Genomic DNA, 15,470 nt, shown 5'->3' with positions numbered 1-15,470 from the left:
TGCTTATATTATGTTTAGGTATGGGCCTTGAATTCCTGATCTCTCCAATACTTTTACATGAAGAGGTGTTGTATTTTGCCAAATGATTTTTCAGCATCTAAGGAGATAATCAGGGTTTTTTTCTTTGAGTTTATTTATATGGTGAATTACATTGATGGGTTTTTGTATACTGAACCAACCTTGCATCCCTGGGATGAAGCCTACTTGATTGTGGTGAATGATGATTTTGATGTGTTCTTTGGTTCAGGTTGCAAAAATTTTATTGATTATTTTTGCATCAATATTCATAAGAGAGATTGGTCTGAAACTCTCTTTTTTGGTAGGGTCTTCGTGGAGTTTAGGAATCAGAATAATCGTGGCTTCATAGAATGAGTTAGGAGTGTTCCTTCTGTTTCTACTTTATGGAATATTTTGAGGAATATTGGTATCAGGTCTTCTTTGAAAGTCTGGTAGAATTCTGAACTAAATTTATCTGGCCCAGGGCTTTTTTTGGTGGAAGGTTTTTAATGAATTCTTCTATTTCTCTATGGAATATGGACATGTTTGGAAAGTTTACCTGCTCTTGATTTAACTTTGATATGTAGTATCTGTCTAGAAAGCCATTCATTTTATGTAGATTTTCAAGTTTTGTTGAGTAGGCTTTTGTAGTAGGATCTGATTATTTTTTCAATTTCGTCCATTTCAATTGTTAGGTCTCTTTCTGCAGGCACTCAGCGCTATGAGTTTCATTTCTGATTTTAATTTGGATACTGCCTCTGGGCCCTTTAGTTAGTTTGGCTAAGGGTTCATTTATCTTGTTGATTCTTTCAAAGAACCAGCTTTTGGTTTTGTTGATTCTTTGTATCCTTTTCTTTGTTTCCATTTGGTTGATTCCAGCCCTGAGTTTGACTATTTCCTGCCTTCTACTTCTCTTGGGTTTGTTTGCTTCTTTTTCCTCTAGAGCTCTCACGTGTGCTGATAAGTTGCTAGTGTAAGATCTCTCATTTCTTTACTAGTGCACTTAATGTTGTGTATTTTTCTCTTAGCATTGCTTTCATTGTGTCCCATAAGTTTGGGTGTGATGTGTCAACATTTTCATTAAGTTCCAGGAACTATTTTATTTCTTTATTTCATTCTTGACCCACTTGTCATTGAGTAGAAAGTTGTTCAGTTTCCATAAGTATGTGGATTTTCTGTTGCTTTTGCTGTTATTGAAGACTAGCTTTAGGGCATGGTGGTCTGATAGGATGCATGGGATTATCTCAATCTTCTTGTATTGGTTGAGGGTTGTTTTGTGACCAATTATGTGGTCGATTTTGGAACAGTTACCATGAGGTGGTGAAAAGAAAGTGTATTCTTTTGATTTAGGATTAAATGTTCTGTAGATATCTGTTAAATCCATTTGGTTGATAACCTCTATTAGTTTCACTCTGTCTCTGTTTTGTTTCTCTTTCAATGATCTGTCCATTGGTGAGAGTGGGGTGTTGAAGTCTCCCACTATTATTGTGTGGGGTTCAATGTGTGTTTTGAGCTTTAGTAAAGATTCTTTTATGAATGTGGGTGTCCTTGCATTTGGGGCATAGATGAGGCATTGAGAAATTCTCTTGGTGGTTTTCCCTTGGATGAATATGAAGTGTCCTTCCTCATCACACTTCGTAACTTTTGGTTGAATGTCTATTTTGTTGGATATTAGAATGGCAACTCTATCTTGTTTCTTGGTACCATTTGCTTGGAAGACCTTTTTCCATCCTCTTGCTCTGGGATAGTGACTGTCTTTGCTTTGAGATGTGTTTCTTGTACTCAGCAAAACGCTGGACCTTGTTTGTGTATCCAATCTGTTAGCTTATGCGCTTTTATAGGTGACTTGAGTCTGTTAATATTGAGAGGTATTAAATGCAGATGACTGTTGGTTCCTGTTGTATTTGTTTTTGTAGGTAGTTTTATGTGCTTGTGGTTCTCTCCTTTTGGCTTTGTTGCAAAATGCTTAAAATTTTGTCTTCTTTTTTTTGTTGTATAGGTATCTACCTAGTATTGCAGTTTTCATTCTAGGATACTCTGTAGGGCTGAATTGGTAGATAGATACTGTTTGAACTTGGTTTTGTCCTGGAATATTTTGGTTTCTCCATCTATGTTGATTGATAGTTTTTCTGGGTATAGTACCCTGGGCTGGCATTTGTGTTCACTTAGAGTCTGTGTGAGTTCTGCCCAGGCTCTTCTGGCTTTCATACTCTCTGTTGGGAAGTCTGGTGTGATTCTGATAGGTCTGCCTTCGTATGTTATTTAACCTTTTTCCCTTCCTGCTTTTAATATTATTTCTTTGTTTTGTGCATTTGGTGTTTTAACTATCAAGTGAAGGGAAGAATATCTTTTCTGGTCCAATCTATTTGGAGTTCCATAGGCTTCTTAAACACTCATGGGCATCTCTTTCTTTAGGTTAGGGATGTTTTCTTCTATAAGTTTGTTGAAGACATATACTGGCCCTTTAAGTTGGGAATCTTCACTTTTCTTTATTCCAACTGTTCTTTTCATTGTTTCAAGAATATCCTGGATATTTTGGGTTAGGAGTATTTTATGTTTTGAATTGTCTCTGACAGTTGTGTCAATCTCTTCTATAGTATCTTCTACACCTGAGATTCTTTCTTCTATCTCTTGTATTCTGTTGGTGATATTTATGTTTGTAATTCTTGACCTCTTTCCTATTTTTTCCATTTCCAGGTTTTCCTCCAGTTGTGCTTTCTTTATTGTTTCCACTTCCACTTTTAGGTCTTGGACTGCTTTATGCAATTTCTTCACGTGTTTGATTGTATTTTCCTGTATTTCTTTAAGAGAGTTGTTTCCACTTTAAGGGTTTCTACCAGTTTAACTGTGTTTTCCTGTATTTCTTTCCTTGATATATATATATATATATATATATATATATATATATATATATCCTCCTTAAAGGACTCTATCACCTTATCACCTTTATGAAATAGGATTTTAGGTCAGTTTCCTGATTTTCAGGTGGGTTGGTGGATTCAGGGCTTGCTGTGGTGGTAGGACTGGGTTCTGATGATGCCCAAGTATATTGGCTTCTGTTGCTTATGGTCTTGTGCTTGTCTCTTGCCATCTGGTTATCCCTAGTGTTTGCTGGTCTGGGTGACTTTGTCTGGAGTCTGCCTCTTTTGTCCCTGCATGGCAACAGGTCTCCTGGTAGACCTGTAGCCCTGGCTATAGCAAATCTTCTGTGGGGACTTCCAACTGAAGTGTATTCAGAGGGACAGAAAAGCTGCTGATTTGTTGCCTTGGCTGCAGTAGATCTCTTGGAGGCCTTCAGACTGTTGGGTCTTAAGAGGAGCAATCAAACTCTTGTCCTGTGTGAAGCTGTTCTTTTGTGGGGGTCAATCAACTATGGCTTCTGTTTCCTTGTATGCAGCCACACTACAAGGAGGCTTTCAGTCTTTTGGGTTAGTTGCCCTGCATGCCACAGAGTGCCTGGGAGGTCTTCAGACTGTGTCATCAATTGCCTAGTTGCCGGGTGTACAGAGGAACTCCTGGGATGCCTTCAAGCTGTGGTGTCCTGGTTGCAGTGAATCTCATGGGATGTCTCCAGTTGTGGTGTTAGATGACCTGGGTGAAGAAAATCTCCTGGAATGCCTCAGGATTTGATATCAAATGTTTTGAGTGCAGTAGTTATTCTGGTATGCTTCCGAATATGATGTCAACGGTTCTGCGAGTAGAGGATCCTCTGGTATACCTCAGGATATAGCATCTTCCAGGAACCATATTAGCTAGCAGAAAGGATCAGGCAGAAGGGGATTGGTATTGGAAGGCAGGGGCTTTGGGTGGATGGTGGGTCCCAGAATTAACTCGCCTTTAGCTGCAGCTGTGGGACTTGTATTGGGAGGTTCTTACCAAGTGCTGAGCGCAGTGGATCTTCTGGTATGCCTAAGGATATAGCCTCTTCTAGGGAGCCAGCTAGCAGTCTGTTCCAGGAGAAAGGCAGGATATTTTCTAGTTCCATTTGTGTGACTGCAAAATTCATAATATTCTTTCTTTTGGTACCTGAATAATATTTCATTGTGTGAGTGAAACACAGTTTTTGTATCCATTCTTTGGTTGTAAGACATCTTAGTTGCTTCTAGGTTCAGGATATTACAAATAAGGCTGCTATAAATATAGTGCAGCTCATGTCCTTGTGATATGGGATCCATCCCATGGGTGGGTACCAAACCCTGACACTATTACTAATGCCATGCTGTGCTTGCAGACAAGAGCTTATCATGGCTGTCTTCTGAAAGGCTCTATCAGCGGCTGACTGCAATAGATGCAGATACTTACAGCCAACCATTGGGCTGAGGTCAAGGGATCCCTATAGAAGAGTTAGTGGAAGGATTGAAGGAGCTGAAGGGGATAACAACCCCATAGGAAGACCAACAATGTCTACTAACCTGAACCCCAGGAGCTCCCAGAGACTAAGCCACCAATCAAAAAGCAAACATGGACTGGTCTGTGACTCCCACTAGGTATGTAGCAGAGGACTACTTTGTCTGGCCTCAGTGGGTAAGGAAGTGCCTAATCCTGCAGAGGGGGATACCTTGGGGTAGGAAGCACCCTCTCGGAGGAAAAGTGGAGGGGAAATGGGTGAAGAACTCTTGGAGGGGGGATTTAGAGGCAGACAACATTTGGAATATAAATAAATAAAATAATTAATTAAAAACTTTTTCAAAAGGACATGTTCATATCTAAGGAGAAAGGTTTGGCAGAACCTTTCCCTAATGCATAAAGATTTCAGGGGACCAATCATTGGGCGAGGAGTAGGCAGGACTTCCGGGTGAGAGAAAGGAAGAGAAGAGGCAGGAAAAATGACTTACTTTGGCACTAGGAGAGCTTTGGGGGACAACATGTAGCAAACAAGAGGCCCTTGGGTTAGATGGCAGATCTGCCAGGATTTACCACTGGAGAATTTAACTTAGTATAGCATATAAATTAGGATTTTAGCTGCTGTACCCAGCTATTGACTTACTTGTTGATTCTAAACTAAGTTTCTGTTGTGTTTTCCTTCAGGAGGCAACTTAATTGAATTCCAGAGAAAGGTAAGGTGGCCGGGCACTTCAGCCAGCCACAGGTATTTAGATGTGTGGGGTTGTCGTGGCAGGGACTAGCCATGGGGTCTTAGTGAGTCAGGTGGAGAGATTTTGGAGCCCCTGGGCCAGAGAGACTGCCAAGATGAGAACTGGCCAGGCCCTCTCACCTGTCTGCCAGAGATAGCGTGGTTTGGCTTTGTTAGTATTACCCATTACAGAAAAGTCATATTATTTCACATTAACATGGTCCCTTTGGAAATCTGTCCTATTGAAAGCCTGCAGAGGGATGCAATTGTGAGAAATTAATTTTATAAGCTCCCCAGAGTACATTACCCACCCACCTTTTATTTTAACCCTAAAGGTTGGGTCAAATGAACACTAAGGGGGGAAAATCTATTGAATCTGGTGCAGATGGAGAGAAACCTTCCCATATAAAAGACAGGAAAGATACAACTCAGTGTTCTCTGAAAGAAGAATCAGAATAAAGATCCCAACAACACATAAGGTGAGGACATACCTTAATTTAAAATTTGCATTTTCAGATTCAGAGTCTGGAATTCCATCCCTGAGCTGAACATAGTGGTTTGTCTTTGTGATACCCTGTTCTCCAGAGGTTGAGATAAAGAGGATTGCTATAGTCCAAGGCCACTTTAGGCTACATGATAAATTTTTGGTAAGCAGGGTGGGACCCTATCTCAAAATTAAAACAAGTTAACTAACTATATTAGTCAATTGAAAATACAAATAGAAAACCCACAGTTCTTAAGGTAATGCCAATAGGACAAGAAGGTTACTAAGAAGTTGTGAGGCTAAATCTATCCCAAGTGGAAATATAGCCCTAATTAAAACAAAACACCTATGAGACTATGTCCTAGAATGATATGAGATTTTACAATGCAAATTTGTCATCTGAAGCATGTATTAGGGTCTTCTTCAAACTTGAATCATCTAGTGTCTTCTTTTTTTTCATCTTTATTAACTGGAGGATTTCTTATTTACATGTCAATTGTTATTCCCCTTCCGGGTTTCCCGGCAACATCCCCCTAACCGCTCCCCCTCTCCTTCTCTATGGGTGTTCCCCTCCCAATACTCCCCCCATTGCCACCCTCTCCCCAACAATCACGTTCACTGGGGGTTCAGACTTAGCAGGACCAAGGGCTTCCCCTTCCACTGGAGCTCTTACTAGGCTATTCATTGCTATGTATGCAGTTAAGAGTCCAGGGTCAGTCCATGTATAGACTTTGGGTAGTGGCTTAGTCTCTGGAAGCTCTGGTTGCTTGGCATTCTTGTTCATATGGGGTCTCGGCCCCTTCAAGCTCTTTCAGTCCTTTTTAAGATCCCTTCAACGGGGGTCCCGTTCTCAGTTCAGTGGTTTAATGATGGCATTCGCCTATGTATTTGCTGTATTCTAGCAATGTCTCTCAGGACAGATCTACATCCGGTTCTTGTCGGCCTGCACTTCTTTGCTTCATCCATCTTATCTAATTGGGTGGCTGTATAAGTATGGAACACATGTGGGGCAGGTTCTGAATGGGTGTTCCTTCTGCCTCTATTCAAAACTTTGCCTCCCTATTCCCTGCCAAGGGAATTCTTGTTCCCCTTTTAAAGAAGGAGTGAAGCATTCGTATTTTGGTCATCCTTCTTGAGTTTCATGTGTTCTGTGCATCTAGGGAAATTCAAGCATTTGGGATAGTACCCACTTATCAATGAGTGCATACCATGTGTGTTTTTCTGTGATTGGGTTACCTCACTCAGGATGATATTTTCCAGTTCCATTCATTTGCCTATGAATTTCATAAAGTCATTGTTTTTGATAGCTGAGTAATATTCCATTGTGTAGATGTACCACCTTTTCTGTATCCACTCCTCTGGCGAAGGGCATCTGGGTTCTTTCCAGCTTTTGGCTATTATAAATAAGGCAGCTATGAACATAGTGGAGCACGTGTCTTTGTTATATGTTGGGGCGTCTTTTGGGTATTTGCCTAAGAGAGGTATAGCTGGGTCCTCAGGTAGTTCAATGTCCAATTTTCTGAGGAACCTCCAGACTGATTTCCAGAATGGCTGTACCAGTCTGCAATCCCACCAACAATGGAGGAGTGTGCCTCTTTCTCCACATGCTCGCCAGCATTTGCTGTCGCCTGAGTTTTTGATCTTAGCCATTCTTACTGGTGTGAGGTGAAATCTCAGGGTTGTTTTGATTTACATTTCCCTTATGACTAAAGATGTTGAACATTTTTTTAAGTGTTTCTCAGCCACTCGGCATTCCTCAGTTGTGAATTCTTTGTTTAGCTCTCAACCTCATTTTTAAATAGGGTTATTTGTCTCCCTGCAGTCTAACTTCTTGAGTTCTTTGTATATTTTGGATATAAGCCCTCTATCTGTTGTAGGATTGGTAAAGATCTTTTCCCAATCTGTTGGTTGTCATTTTGTCCTAACAACAGTGTCCTTTGCCTTACAGAAGCTTTGCAGTTTTATGAGATCCCATTTGTTGATTCTTGATCTTAGAGCATAAGCCATTGGTGTTTTGTTCAGGAAATTTTCTCCAGTGCCCATGTGTTCGAGATGCTTCCCCACTTTTTCTTCTATTAGTTTGAGTGTATCTGGTTTGACATGGAGGTCCTTGATCCACTTGGACTTAAGCTTTGTACAGGGTGATAAGCATGGATCGATCTGCATTCTTCTACATGTTGACCTCCAGTTGAACCAGCACCATTTGCTGAAAATGCTATCTTTTTTCCATTGGATTGTTTTGGCTCCTTTGTCAAAAACCAAGTGACCATAGGTGTGTGGGTTCATTTGTGGGTCTTGAATTCTATTCCACTGGTCCATTTGTCTGTCTCTCTACCAATACCATGCAGTTTTTTTTTATCACAATTGCTCGGTAATACTGCTTGAGTTCAGGGATGATGATTTCCCTGGAAGTCCTTTTATTGTTGAGGATAGTTTTAGCTATCCTGGGTTTTTTTTTTCATTCCAGATGAATTTGCAAACTGTTCTGTCTGACTCTCTGAAGAACTGGATTGGTATTTTGATGGGGATTGCATTGAATCTGTAGATTGCTCTTGGTAAAATGTCCATTTTTACTATATTAATCCTGCCAATCCATGAGCATGGGAGATCTTTCCATCTTCTGAGATATTCTTCAATTTCTATCTTCAGAGGCTCGAAGTTCTTATCATACAGATCTTTCACTTGCTTGGTGAAAGTCACACTGAGGTATTTTATACTGTTTGGGAATATTATGAAGGCTGTCGTTTCCCTAATTTCTTTCTCAGCTGGTTTCTCTTTTGTGTAGAAGAAGGCTACTGATTTATTTGAGTTAATTTTATACCCAGCCACTTTGCTGAAGTTGTTTATCAGCTTTAGTAGTTCTCTGGTGGAACTTTTGGGATCACTTAAATAAACTATCATATCATCTGCAAATAGTGATATTTTGACTTCTTCTTTTCCAATCTGTATCCCCTTGATCTCCTTTTGTTGTCTGATGGCTCTGGCTAGAACTTCAAGAACTGTATTGGATAAGTAGGGAGAGAGTGGGCAGTCTTGTCTAGTCCCTGATTTTAGGGGGGTTGCTTCAAGTTTCTCTCCATTTAGTTTAATGTATATGGCTTTTACTATGTTTAGGTATGGGCCTTGAATTTCTGTTCTTTCCAGGACTTTTATCATGAAGGGGCGTTGAATTTTGTCAAATGCTTTCTCAGCATCTAATGAAATGATCATGTGGCTTTGTTCTTTCAGTTTGTTTATATAATGGATTGCATTGATGGTTTTCCATATATTAAACCATCCCTGCATGCCTGGGATGAAACCTATGTGATCATGGTGGATGATTGTTGTGTTTTGCTCTTCGATTTGGTTTGCCAGAATTTTATTGAGTATTTTTGCGTCGATATTCATAAGGGAAATTGGTCTGAAGTTCTCTTTCTTTGTTGGATCTTTGGTATAAGAGTAATTGTGGCTTCATAGAACGAATTCTGTAGCACTCAATCTGTTTCACTTTCGTGGAATAGTTTGGATAGTATTGGTATGAGGTCTTCTATGAAGGTCTGATAGAATTCTGCACTGAACCCATCTGGACTTGGCCTCTGTTTGGTTGGGAGACCTTTAATGACTGCTTCTACTTCATTAGGAGTTATGGGGTTGTTTAAATGGTCAATCTGTTCCTGATTTAACTTTGGTACCGGTATCTGTCTAGGAAATTGTCCTTTTCCTCCAGATTTTCAAGTTTTGTTGACTATAGGCTTTTACAGTAGGATCTGATGATTTTTTGAATTTCCTCTGATTCTGTAGTTATGTCTCACTTTTCATTTCTGATTTTGTTAATTTGGACACACTCTCTGTGTCCCCTCATTAGTCTGGCTAAGGGTTTATCTATCTTGTTGATTTTCTCAAAGAACCAACTTTTGGTTCTGTTTATTCTTTGTATAGTGCTTTTTTTCTACTTGGTTGATTTCAGCACTGCATTTGATTATTTTCTGCCTTTTGTTCCTCCTGGTTGTATTTGTTTCTTTTTTTTCTAGAACTTTTAGGTGTGCTGTCAAGCTGCTGATATATGCTCTCTCCTGTTTCTTTCTGCAGGCACTCAGAGTTATGAATTTTCCTCTTAGCACAGCTTTCATTGTGTCCCATAAATTTGGGTATGTTGTACCTATTTTCCTTAAATTCTAAGAAGTCTTTAATTTCTTTCTTTATTTCTTCCTTGACCAGGTTATCATTGAGTAGAGCATTGTTCAACTTCCATGTATATGTCGGCGTTCTTCCCTTATTTTTGTTGAAGACCAGCTTTAGCCCATGGTGGTCTGATAGGATGCATGGGATTTTTTCTATCTTTCTGTATCTATTGAGCCCTGTTTTATAACCAATTATATGGTCAATTTTGGAGAAAGTACCATGAGGTGGTGAGAAGAAGTTATATCCTTTTGTTTTAGGATAGAATGTCCTATAATATCTGTTAAGACCATTTGGTTCATGACTTTCTTAGTCTGTCTATTTCTCTGTTTAATTTCTGTTTCCATGATCTGTCCATTGATGAGAGTGGGGGGTTGAAATCTCCTACTTTTATTGTGTGAGGTGCAATGTGTACTTTGAGTTTTAGTAAGGTTTCTTTTATGTATGTAGGTGCCCTTTATTTGCAGCATAGATATTTTGGATTGAGAGTTCATCTTGGTGGATTTTTTCTTTGATGAATATGAAGTATTTTTCCTTAATCTTTTTTATGACTTTTACTTGAAAATTGATTTTATTCAATATTACAATGACTACTCCAGCTTGTTTCTTCAGACCATTTGCTTGGAAAGTTGTTTTCCTAGCCTTTCACCCTGAGGTAGTTTCTGTCTTTGTCTCTGTAGTGTGTTTCCTGTAGGCAGCAGAATGCAGGGTTCTCTTTGCGTATCTAGTTTGTTAATCCATGTCTTTTTATTGGGGAGTTGCGTCTATTGATGTTGAGAGATATTAAGTAATAGTGATGTTGCTTCCTGTTACATTCATATTTGGATGTGAGCTTATGTTTGTGTGCTTTAATTCTCTTTGTTTTGTTGCCAAGATGATTAGTATCTTGCTTTTTCTGGGGTATAGCTTGCCTCCTTATCTTGGGCTTTACCATTTATTATCCTTTGTAGAGCTGGATTTGTAGAAAGGTATTGTGTGAATTTGGTTTTGTCATGGAATATCTTGGTTTCTCCATCTATGTTAATTGAGAGTTTTGCTGGGTACAGTAACCTGGGATGACATTTGTGTTCTCTAAGGGTCTGTATGACATCTGTCCAGGATCTTCTGGGTTTCATAGTCTTTGGTGAGAAGTCTGGTGTAATTCCGATAGGTCTGCCTTTATATGTTACTTGACCTTTTTCCCTTGCTGCTTTTAATATTCTTTCTTTGTTTTGTGCAGTTGTTGTTTTAACTATTATGTGACGGGAGGACTTTCTTTTCTGGTCTAATCTATTTGGAGTTCTGTAGGCTTCGTGTATGTTTATGGGCATCTCCTTCTTTAGGGAAGGGAAGTTTATTTCTATGATTTTGTTGAAGATATTTACTGGTCCTTTGAGCTGGAAGTCTTCACTCTCTTCTATACCTATTATCCTTAGGTTTGATCTTCTCATTGAGTCCTGGATTTCCTGTATGTTTTGGACCAGTAGCTTTTTCCGTTTTATATTATCTTTGACTGTTTTGTCGATGATTTCTATGGAATCTTCTCCTCCTGAGATTCTCTCTTCTATGTCTTGTATTCTGTTGGTGATGCTTGTGTCTATGGCTCTTTGTCTCTTCCTTTGGTTTTCTATATCCAGGGTTGTCTCCCTTTATGCTTTCTTTATTGCTTCTATTTCCAGTTTTAATTCCTTCAATTTACCTGTTTGATTGTGTTTTCCTGGAATTCTTTCGGGGATTTTTGTGATTCCTCTCTATAGGATTCTACTTGTTTATTTATGTTTTCCTGCATTTCTCTAAGGGAGTTCTTCATGTCTTTCTTGAAGTCCTCCAGCATCATGTTTAAATATGATTTTAAATCTAGATCTTGCTTTTCTGGTGTTTTTGCATATTCAGTGTTTTCTTTGGTGGGAGAATTGGGCTCCAATGATGCCAAGTAGTCTTGGTTTCTGTTGCTTGGGTTCCTGTGCTTGTCTCTTTCCATCAGGTTGTCTCTGGTGTTACCTTGTTCTGCTATTTCTGACAGTGGCTAGACTGTCATATATGCCTGCGTGTCAGGAGTTCTGTAGACCTTTTTTTTTTTAACTGTTTTCTTTCAGTCAGTTATGGGAACAGAGTGTTCTGCTTTCAGGCGTGTAGTCTTTCGTGTCTACTGTCTACTGGTTTTTTTGCTCTTCTTGTGGGCCTGTTTCCTGAGTCCACCAGGCAGGTAGCTTGGAGCAAAAAAGTTGGTCTTACCTGTGGTCCGGCAGCTGAAATTGCTCATGGGAGGCTGCTTTTGAACTCTCTGTGAGGGTGACAATCAGGAGGACCTGTGCAGCTTTTTCCTCCTCCCCCCCCCCGCAATTGGCTTCCCAGATGGGGTTAGGTATTTTCCTCTGGAGTCAGAAATGTGGGAGAGAGTAGTCTTTTCTTGCTTCCTATGTGTGTCTGCCCCTGTGAAGGTTTAGCTCTCCCTCCCAAGGGATTTGTGTGCAGGGAGCTTTTGATCAGGGGGCTGGGGGGGGCATGTCTGGACAGCAGGGGACCTGCAGCTTGAGTGCCTCTATCTGGTTTCCAGAGGCTCTATACAGTTTCCTCTTGGGCCAGGGATTTGGGCAGGGGTGTGCAGTATTGGTGGTGTCTCCAGCTCTGCAGTTGCAGGAGTGCCCACCTGTCTGGGCAGTGAACTCTCTCTCCCAAGGGGTTTGGGAGCACGAAAACTCCATCCAGTGTCTTAGGATACATTCCTCCTCCTCTTCCTCCTCCTCCTCTTCTTTTTGGTATTTTAAAAAAATTCTTCTGTCTCATATATTATATCCTTACTGCAGTTTTTCATTCCTCCACTCCTCTTAGCCCTTCCTACCTCCTCTTTCCCTCAGATCCACTCCTTCTCTGCTTCCCTTAAAAAAAGAGCCAGAGACACCCCTACTCCCACTGTTAGGAGTAACCCAAGAGTACCTACTTTCACAATCATAACACATATGCAGAAGACCTTGCTCAGACCCATACAGGGTATGGGATTGTTGATTCTTTCTCTGTGGCCTCCTATGAGCCCTGATTAGTTGATTCTGTGGACAGTGTACTCATTGTGGAGGAACACATTTCTATCATTCATAAGCCACCAAGTCTTTAGTAATGTGTTGTTGTAACACAAATAGATCAAGTTTTCATGGTGGTCTGAAAGCTACATATCTGCTCTATAAAACTACTTCCTTAATGATATGAAAGCTTATGCCTATATCATGTTTATATCAAGAGTACAAGGGAAGTGTTTTGTTTTATTTTGCTCTGTTCTAACCAAAAGCAAATTAAGAAAGGAAAGGATTCATTTCATATTATAGTTATAGTCCATTGTGGAATGAAGTCAGGCCAGGAACTCAAGTTGGAACTTGAAGGCAAGCTTGCTTATTGTTCCACACAGCATTATTTTCGACTTCACAGCTAGAGATCTACATCAGGAAGTAAGGAGGATACTGCTTGCTAGCTGGACCCAAGTTAGCTTTGTTAAATAGCCCAGGATTTGCATAGCAATAGCACTGCCCACAGTGGGCTTTGATGTCTTACATCAATTAACAACCAAGACCTTTCTCCACAGACATGCTTGCAGGCCAGTCTGATCTAGGTATTTTCTCAGATGAGACTCCTTTCTCAGGTAACTCTTGATTGTATAAAGTTAACAGAGCTACCTAGCACACATTTCAGACACACCAAAAGTAAACAAGGCATATTGTCCCTGTTATCTCTCTACGAGAGTGAAATAGGTACTACCAATAATACAAAAATACATTTTTGTGTATGACAAGACTGTTAGATTAACAGGGACACACAAAGAGCCATTTTGAAGCCTCATACACAGTGAGGAAAAACAAATCCCTTTCCAATGGTCTTTTGAATCCTTTTGATTATGAAAAGGTAAAGCTTTAATTTCATATGGGTATATTTCTACTGTCTAATTTCACACTCTCCCCTTTTAACAAAAAGTAGGGCAGGATTGGGCTCAGAACCTTATTTAAACATTGGTATCTAGTGAAATTTCATAACAAACTTTTTTTTTTGAGGGTGCAACGTACTTTATTAATGGTATTCAAGAGAGAAGGGAGGGCTCCCTAGGCCCCTCCTGTTATGGGGTCTGGGATGGAATTGTGAGGGAGATGCTCAGTGTTGGGGGCTGAGTTGGGATGGGGACTCCTCAGCAACTGAGGGCCTCTCTCTTGCTCTCAGTATCCTTGCTGGGCTGGGTGGTCCAGGGTTTCTTACTCCTTGGAGGCCATGTAGGCCATGAGGTCCACCACCCTGTTGCTGTAGCCATATTCATTGTCATACCAGGAGATGAGCTTCACAAAGTTGTCGTTGAGAGCAATGCCAGCCCCAGCATCAAAGGTGGAAGAGTGGGAGTTGCTGTTGAAGTCGCAGGAGACAACCTGGTCCTCAGTGTAGCCCAGGATGCCCTTTAGTGGGCCCTCGGCCGCCTGCTTCACCACCTTCTTGATGTCATCATACTTGGCAGGTTTCTCCAGGCGGCAGGTCAGATCCACAACGGATACATTGGGGGTAGGAACACGGAAGGCCATGCCAGTGAGCTTCCCGTTCAGCTCTGGGATGACCTTGCCCACAGCCTTGGCAGCACCAGTGGATGCAGGGATGATGTTCTGGGCTGCCCCACGGCCATCACGCCACAGCTTTCCAGAGGGGCCATCCACAGTCTTCTGAGTGGCAGTGATGGCATGGACTGTGGTCATGAGCCCTTCCACGATGCCAAAGTTGTCATGGATGACCTTGGCCAGGGGGGCTAAGCAGTTGGTGGTGCAGGGTGAATTGCTGACAATCTTGAGGGAATTGTCATATTTCTCGTGGTTCACACCCATCACAAACATGGGGGCATCAGCGGAAGGGGCGGAGATGATGACCCTTTTGGCCCCACCCTTCAGGTGAGCCCCAGCCTTCTCCATGGTGGTGAAGATGCCAGTAGACTCCACGACATACTCAGCACCAGCGTCACCCCATTTGATGTTAGTGGGATCTCGCTCCTGGAAGATGGTGATGGCCTTCCCGTTGATGACAAGCTTCCCATTCTCAGCCTTGACTGTGCTGTTGAACTTGCCGTGGGTAGAGTCATACTGGAACATGTAGACCATGTAGTTGAGGTCAATGAAGGGGTCGTTGATGGCAACAATGTCCACTTTGTCACAGAGAAGGCAGCCCTGGTAACCAGGCGCCCGACACGCCAAATCCGTTTCACACCGACCTTCACCATCTTGTCTATGAGACGAGGCTGGCACTGCACAAGAAGATGCGGCTGTCTCTGGAACAGGAAGGAGCAAAGAGCCAACAAACTTTTTATAGCACTTTTTATTTGCATTCTGTGCACAGACAGTGCTGCTATTTTTTATTATAACAAAGAGATGACAAATTTATTAAAGTAAAGTAAAAGATGTAGGAATTTAAAGAAAATGTCAAGTAAGTAGTGAATTTTGGTGGTATTTAGATGTGGCAAATAGACAGTTAAGCTTGGGAAACACAACCCCTTGTTCTTTTTATTTTTCTCTATGAAAACAAGGATTTTGTATTTTGTTCAATATGTTCACAGATTCCAGAGTGATGAATTAGTCACAGTTCATGGTGAAGGGACAACTAGTAGAATAAACCATAGGAAATAAAGCTTCACAGATTTTTTTTTAAAAGAAGGGATCATAAGAAGAGGCAAAAATGCAAATTAGAGCCAAAGTATAGGCTCTATAATTATTATTATTATTATTATTGTTGTTGTTATTATTATTACTACTACTATTACCATTAATA

The 15,470-nt window shown here is 40.8% G+C and overlaps 1 pseudogene; it reads right to left on the bottom strand.

Annotated features, from left to right (window-relative positions):
* Positions 1-13,898: 13,898 nt before the first annotated feature.
* On the bottom strand, positions 13,899-14,925 carry LOC116894509 (annotated as a pseudogene).
* Between the last annotated feature and the right edge of the window lie 545 nt (positions 14,926-15,470).

This window comes from Rattus rattus, chromosome 2, assembly GCF_011064425.1.
Source record: "Rattus rattus isolate New Zealand chromosome 2, Rrattus_CSIRO_v1, whole genome shotgun sequence".
In the NCBI taxonomy this organism is placed as follows: domain Eukaryota; kingdom Metazoa; phylum Chordata; class Mammalia; order Rodentia; family Muridae; genus Rattus; species Rattus rattus.
Note: the sequence above shows the minus strand (reverse complement) of the source record. Positions and strands in the feature narration are given on the sequence as shown.